This window comes from Ruditapes philippinarum, unplaced genomic scaffold (genome assembly GCF_026571515.1).
Source record: "Ruditapes philippinarum isolate M1 unplaced genomic scaffold, ASM2657151v2 ctg4972_1_1_1_1, whole genome shotgun sequence".
Taxonomy (NCBI): Eukaryota; Metazoa; Mollusca; class Bivalvia; order Venerida; family Veneridae; genus Ruditapes; species Ruditapes philippinarum.
In genome coordinates, this window is record NW_026851597.1 from 6938 (window position 1) to 15538 (window position 8601).

Genomic DNA, 8601 nt, shown 5'->3' on the forward strand with positions numbered 1-8601 from the left:
TTGTTTGACATCATTGGCATCCTATCATTATTGTCTGACATCGTTAGCCCCCACCGATTGTTTGACATCATTGGCATCCTATCATTATTGTCTGACATCGTTAGCCCCCACCGATTGTTTGACATCATTGGCATCCTACTCATTATTTGACTGACATTGTTAGCCCCCACCGATTGTTTGACATCATTGGCACCCATTACCCATTATTGTTTGACATCATTTGCATTCTACATAGTTAAGCTCCCCACCAAGCGATTGTTTTGACATCATTGGTATCCTACCATTATTGTCTGACATTGTTAGCCCCCACCGATTGTTTTTTGACATCATTGGCATCCTACCATTATTTTGTCTGACATTGTTAAAGCCCCCACCGATTGTTTGACATCATTGGTATCCTACCATTAATTGTCTGACATTGTTTAGCCCCACCATTGTTTGTCTGACATACGCAATTAGACATTGTTACCCCCACCGATTGTTTGACATCATTGGCACCCTACCATTATTGTCTGACATAGTTAAGCCCCCACCGATTGTTTTGACATTTCATTGGTATCCCCTTCCATTGTTGTCTGGACATTGTTAGCCCCACCGATTGTTTGACATCATTGGCATCCTACCATTATTGTCTGACATCGTTAGCCCCCGCCGATTGTTTGACATCATTGGCACCCCTACCATTATTGATTGACATTGTTAGCCCCCACCGATTGTTCGACATCATTGGCATCCTACCATTATTGTCTGACATAGTTAAGCCCCCACCGATTGTTTGACATCATTGGCACCCTACCATTATTGTCTGACATAGTTAAGCCCCCACCAATTGTTTGACATCATTGGTATCCTACCATTATTGTCTGACATTGTTAGCCCCCACCGATTGTTTGACATCATTGGCATCCTACCATTATTGTCTGACATTGTTAGCCCCCACCGATTGTTTGACATCATTGGCACCCTACCATTATTGTCTGACATAGTTAAGCCCCAACCAATTGTTTGAAATCATTGGCATCCAAACATTATTGTCTGACATCGTTTCGCCCCCACCGATTGTTTGAAATTAGTGGCATCCTATCATTATCGTCTTACATCATTTGCATCTCACCATTATTGTATGACATCATTGGCATCCTACCATTATTGCCTGTCATCATTGGCATCCCACCATTATTGCCTGTCATCATTGGCATCCCACCATTATTGCCTGTCATCATTGGCATCCCACCATTATTGCCTGTCATCATTGGCATCCCACCATTATTGCCTGTCATCATTGGCATCCCCCCATTATTGCCCCGTATCATTTGGCCCTCCCACCATTTTTTGCCTGTAATAATTTGGGATCCCACCATTATTGCCTGTCATCATTTTGGGATCCTACCATTATTGCCTTTTAAACATTGGCATTTCCTCATTATTTTCCTGTCATCAGGCATCCTTTCCAATATTTTCCTTTTAATCCCTTGGGAAACCCATCATTATTGCCTGTCAAACATTGGCATCCCACCCAATTTTTGCCTGTCTCATTGGGGATCCCCGTTATTGCCGTCCATTGGTCCCCACCATTATTTCCTGTCATCATTGGCATCCCTACATTATTTCCTGTCATTTATTTTGGGATCCCTTTTTTATTGGCCCGTCTCATTGGTATCCCACCATTATTTCCTGTCATCATTGGCCCTCCCACCAATATTGCCTTTTAATCATTTGGGATTTCCCCCCAAATTTTTGCCTGTAATTTATTGGCATCCCACCATTATTGCCTGTCACCATTGGTATCCCACCATTATTCCTGTCATCATTGGCATTTCCCCCCATTTTTGCCTTTTCATTTTATTGGCATCCCACCAAATTTGCCTGTCATCATGGTATCCCACCATTTTTTGCCTGCCATCATTGGCATCCCCCATTATTTTTCCTGTCATCATGGTTTTTCCCACATTATTGCCTGTCATCATTGGAAACCTACCAATTTTGCCTGGGCATCATTGGGGATCCCATCGTTTTTTGCCTGTCATCATTGGATTCCCACAATATTGCCTGTCCCTATTTTGGGATCCCTTTGTTATTTGCCTTTTCCCTCATTGGCATTTCCCACCAATATTGCCCTTTATCATTGGGATCCCTACCCTTATTGCCTGTCATCATTTTGGGATCCATTTAATTTTCCTGTTATCATTGTATCCCACCATTTTGCCGGTCATCATTGGCATCCTTCCCTTATTGCCTTTTCATCTTGGCCCTCCTTTTGTAATGGTATTGCCCGTCATTTTATTTGGCCCTCCCTTTCCATTATTGCCTGTCATCATTTGGGATCCCCCCCATAATTTTCCTGTCATCATTGGGATCCCACCCCTTTTGCCTGTTTATTTATTTGGGATCCCACCCTTATTGCCTGTATCATTGGATCCCACCCTTATTGCCCGTTCATTTATTGGTATCCTAGTAATGGTATTGCCTTTTCATCATTGGCATTCCTACCATTTTTGGGCCCGTCATTTTATTGGCTCCCACCATTTTTGCCTGTAAAACATTTGGCCCTTTCCCCTCATTATTGTCTGTTTATCATTTGGGAACCACCCTTATTTTCCTGTTTATCATTTTTGGGATCCTACCAATATTTCCTGGTTTATTTATTGGCATCCCCACCAAATTTTTGCCTGTAATCATTTTCATCCCACCATTATTTCCTGTCATCTTTGGGGTTTCCTTCCATTTTTTGCCTGTCATCAATTTTGGGATCCCAAACCCTTATTTTCCTGTCAAACATTGGCATCCCCCCCCTTATTGGTTTTGTCATCATTGCATCCCCCATTATTCCTGTATCATTGGTTTTCCTTCCATTATTTTCCTGTACTCATTGGCATCCCATTTCAGATGGCCATGTCATTCATTTGTGTGTTGTCCCACCATTATTGCCTGGTGCATTGGCATCTTACCAGTATGCCTGTGTCATGATGGCATCGTGGTCGTGCATGTGTTGGCCTGTAATCATGTGGATTGTGATTGTGTCGGCGCCGTATTAGGGCGTCCATTAGGAGCCTTATTACCTGTGCATCATAGCTCCCACCATTATTCCGGTAATCTTGCGAGTCCGTAATGGTATTGCCTGTCGATCATCGGGTCGTCGCCCATTTCGTCTGATTTATGGGCAATTCACATAACCACGAAGCGGACTCTACGTGTAGGCAAGGGATCAAAGAGGCAACCAGAAGAGTACTGTGGTGTAGTGGAAAAAGGTAAACATAGCAGACGCGAGAGAGTGGTTAGTGTACGTAGAGGAAGGGAGTGATGAAACAGGTGAGCAACCAATAAGGACTGTGTATCCGAGAAAGGATATAACTGAGCGAGTACCGGTGAGAGACTTAGTGAGCTCTGAAAATAGAGGAGGTTATTGTGTGTAACCATTAAAAAGGGGAAACCAGAAAGTGGGACGTCGTAGTGTGGTTATACTAGTAGGAGGGATATGAACGATGGAGCGAGCTCTGGCGAGAAAGGACCACTAGTATACGAGAGAAGGATATAGGAGAGATAGCAGAGCGAGAAAGACGCTCGTGTGAGGTGAGAGAGAAGAGGGCGTGATGAAGCAGTAGGCGAAGCCAAAGTGACGCTCTAGTAGGTGACGAGAAATGATATAACTAGGCAATCGCAAAAAGGATTCTAGTATAGCGAGAGGAAGGTGGTAAGGGAAATAGCGAACCGTGGGTAGGACCTTCTTGTATACGAAAGAGGATATAGAACATAGCAACCCAAAGGACCTCTAGTATACGGAGGAAATGATGATAAGCATTAGCAACCAAAGACTCTATATTACGAGAAGGATACTAAATAGCAACCAAAGGACTTTGATTCGAAAAAGGATGTGATGATATGTGTGTATGTCAAAATGACCTCTTTGTGTGGTGTGGTTGGTGTATAGTCTGATTTGTGATGACATAGCAAACCTGATAAGAGGACCTCTTAGTATAGCGGGATAAATGGATATAAAATAGAACTTAGGACCTCTTGAGTATTACGAAAAAGGATAAAACATAGGAACCAAGAAGGACCGTTAGTTTACTAGGAACGGATATACATAGTCAACCAAAGACCACCGTAGTATACGAGAAAGGATCATAAATAGCAACGCAAAGGCTTGTATACGAAAGGATATACATAGCAACCAAAAGGACTCTCTCAGTATACGAGACAATGATATAACATAGAACCAAAGACCCACTAGTATACGACAAGTGGATATAACAAAGAAACCATAGAGGACCTCTGGATTATACTAGAAAGGATATAAACATAATGCAACCAAAAGACCACTAGTGATCACGAGAAAGGGATATAACATAGCAACCAAAGGACCCTAGTATACGAGTGATGATTTGATAAACATAGAAACAAGAAGAACCTCTAGTTATACTAGAAAGGATATAACATGCAACCAATAGGACACTAGTATAACGAGAAATGATATAGACATAGAAACCAAAAGGACCCTCAGTTATACCTAAGAAAGACATAACATAGCAACCAAATAATCCTCCTAGAATAATAACGAGACATGATCATAACATAGCATACCAAAGACCACTATATACGAGAAAGCGATATAACATAGCAACCAAAAGGACCACTAGTATACGAGAAAGGATATAACATAGCAACCAAAATGACCTCTAGTATACGAGAAAGGATATAACATAGCAACCAAAATGACCTCTAGTATACGAGAAAGGATATAACATAGCAACCAAAAGGACCTCTAGTATACGAGAAAGGATATAACATAGCAACCAAAATGACCTCTAGTATACGAGAAAGGATATAACATAGCAACCAAAATGACCTCTAGTATACGAGAAAGGATAAACCATAGCAAGCAAAAGGACCCACTAGTATACGAGAAGGATGATTAACATAGCAACCAGAAAGACCTCTTTGTATACGAATAAGGTATAACATAGCAACGCAAATGACCTCGTAGGATACGAGAAAAGGATATAAATAGTCAACTCAAAATAATCTCTAGTATACTTAGAAAGATATACATAGCAACCAAAAGGACCTTCTTTAGTGTGACGGAGAGAAGTGATATAAAATAGCAACCAAAAATGACCATAGTGGTACGAGCAAGGTGGTATATATAACATAAGCGAACCAAAATAGGGATCTGTAGTACAGAAAGGAAGGTGAAGTGTGATGGAGAACCCAAAATGACCTGTGGTATAAGAGAGAGGATAGTACATAGGAACATAGAAATGACCTTAGTGTACGGGAATGGTATAACATAGAACTCAATATATGAACATCTAGTGTACTCCGGGAAAGGATATAGTACATAGCAACGCAAAGATGACAAGTATACGAGAAAGAATATTTGAACATAGGCAACCCAAAATAGGTGGTCTAGTATACTAGAAAGAAAAAAGGATAGTCAAGCCTAAAAGAGTCCTCTAGTGTACCGAGAAAAGAGGTTATGAACATAGCAACGAAAATGTACCAACTAGTATGACGTGGAAGGATATAACTACAGTCGAAACAATAATAATTGTCTAGTCATACTGAGTAGAAGGACATCACATAGCAACCATAAATGGACCTTTTAGGTATATCTATAAAGGATAACAACAGCAAACAAAAGTGGTACACTAGTGTACGGAGAGAATGGAACATAGCATACCAAAGATGACTCTAGTGTAGATGAGAATGTGTGTTTATAAAAATAGTAACTTCTTATAGGACCCTATTATACGTAGAAAGGTAAACATAGAAACTCAATATTAATGCTCTTAGTATACTAGATAAGGTAATAACGTATAGATCAGAGAATGACAGTCGTTGGTACGGAGAAATAATATGGAACCAATAAACGCACCTCATAGTTACTACGAGATAAGTGATATAATTCATAGGCAACTTCAAAGAATGACCTTTAGTGATCGATGAATGGCATATTACATTAGCAAGTGTAAAATCTTGTATATTAAATAGGAATAAACAAGGCAACTATATGTGAATAATCTCTAGGTAATAACTAGAATAAGGTTATTAACATAGCAACCTCAAAATGTGACCACTATATATTTTAGACAAGGTATATACCTGAGCAAGGGTAGGAATATCTCTGTGGAGACGTGAGAGAAGGATTAAGCGATAGCAGACCAAAATGACCTCTGTTGTACCGTTAGTCTTAGAAAATAGCGTTGCTATAGATCAGTAGCTAGTAGAGTTTCTTTCTCGGGTGACCCAGTAGTACCTGAATAATGAGGGTCTATCACATAGTTGAGACATATTGACTGGCCTACTGTAGTAGACTGCTTATACAAGTCGATATAATTTGAGTAAGCTAATGTAGCATATACCCGATATGCCTATTATTGTTCAGGTATTACTATACATAGAGAAGTCAATATTCATGTATATTTCTTATAACCTATGGATCTTTCTTTATGACTACGTGCGGTCAGAGATGGTCATGTGTGGGCTTGCGTGGCGGTGGTTTCTATTGTATTATTACCTAAGTCTCGTAGCAACCAAAGAATTTGAACTCTTGCAATAGTGGTCCCAGTTTCTTCGAGGGATAAGGATATAACATGTACGCATATCCGATATTTTATAAGCTCTGTTTATCTCGGCTTAGTGATACTTGACGAAGAAAAGAGGAAGGTTACAACATTTACAACTCAAAGGTAATAGCAATAATCTGGTTACTTATAGTTCCATGTACAAGTGACATTAATTCTAGAGGAAGTAAATTTTTCAGTGTTACATACAGCGTCATATTTACTCACATTTACATTACTATGACTCAGTATTGAACTCAGAGAACTAGAGAATATAACAAATTAGCTAACATCTGGTTGCTCGTTACGTAGATGTAGGAATAATCTTTATCCCTATATTAGCATATTCCAAATGCACGCTTATTAGTATGGTCAAGAACTGAGTATTGAGCGTGACAGTAATCATACCAATACATTTGACTGTCCTGTAGTAAACGAGAAAGATGTATGTACGATCCTTTTCTAGAATCCTGCCCCGGTACAAGCTTCCAAATCTTACAAAGGCATTGTCAGCAATATAGATCTCTAGTTTACAAGGGATATAAGGCAATATAATATTAGCATCCAAAAGATCTCTAGTCAACTTTACTCGAGAGAAGCCGATAATACCAGTGAAAGTCAATGTCGTAAAGAAAGGTTGCTATTATACGATATGCAACACATTCTATAGTACTCTACGAGGAAGGTTATCTCTATCACTAGCAGACCCAAATGACTTTTTATCTGATATGCAGAAAAGCGTCAGTGATTGGTTTTCTTGCATGATGTCTATATTCTTTTGGGCTTAATAACAACTAGGATCCAAATGTATTTGGGGGTTTCTGCCCAGTGTGATGACGAAATAGGATGGCATGTTAAAATACGCACTGTCCCTACAAGGCGTTACAACCTGTTAAAATTGATCGTTCTTAGAATTACCCAAGGCCAGAGTGAAATCAAGGTAGGCCTCAAGAGGTACCTCTTAGAATATAGGACAGGATTATTTAAACGATAGTGAAGTTCCTGTGAGATGTATGAATCCTCCAGTATACGAAAAAAGGATATAACATAGCAACCAAAATGGCCTTAAGTATTCGAGACTGGATCTAGCATAGCAACCAAAATGACCTCTGGTATACAAAAAAGATATAAAAAAAACAACCAAAATGACTTCTAGTATACGAAAAAGGATATAACATAGCTCCATTATACGAGAAAGGATCTAACACAGCAACCAAATTGACCTCTAGTATACGAGAAAAGACCTAACATAGCAACCAAAATGACCTCAAGTATACGAGAAAGGATCTAGCATAACAACCAAAATAACCTCTTTTATACGAGAAAGCATCTAACATAGAAACAAATAGACCTCTAGTATACGAGAAAGGATCTAACATAGCTACCAAAATTACCTCTAGTATACGAGAAGGGATCTTACATAGTAAAGTTCACTAAAATCGATTTGACATAATAGCCAAATAGATCTCAGCTTAATGAGCATATATCAGAAATAGAAGCCAAAATGTCCGTCTAGTAGAGCGGCTCAAGAGATCCTACTACACGGAAATAGGTCGTGAGGAGATGGATATGCGGCCAACATGGACCCTATACACATGGTACTAGACGTGACATGAAGGCGGGTAAATTTGATTCTACACGAGAAATAATTGACACAGTCAACACAAATTATTCATTGTACATCAGTCAAAAACAGATTTGACAGTATAGCGACCTAAATGGATCCTTATGCTTGGGAAATATTCTGACACATGCAGCCAAATGTTAACATATCTGCTGGACGTGTAAAGGTCTAGAAAGGAGCACCTAAAATTGGCATTTTTTCATGCGACATTGTGGACAAATTGATCTCTACTTCATGAGAATGGAAGATAATCTTTAAATCAAGAAAAATTCTTAAATAGCGCTCATGTGAAATAGTTGAATATCTTTGGAAAATGACAAAACAATCAAAATTGCCCCTTTTTGTAAGAACCAATCCATCATAGTGGCTAAAATGACATTTTATTCCTAACCACAGTATATCGATAAAATATTC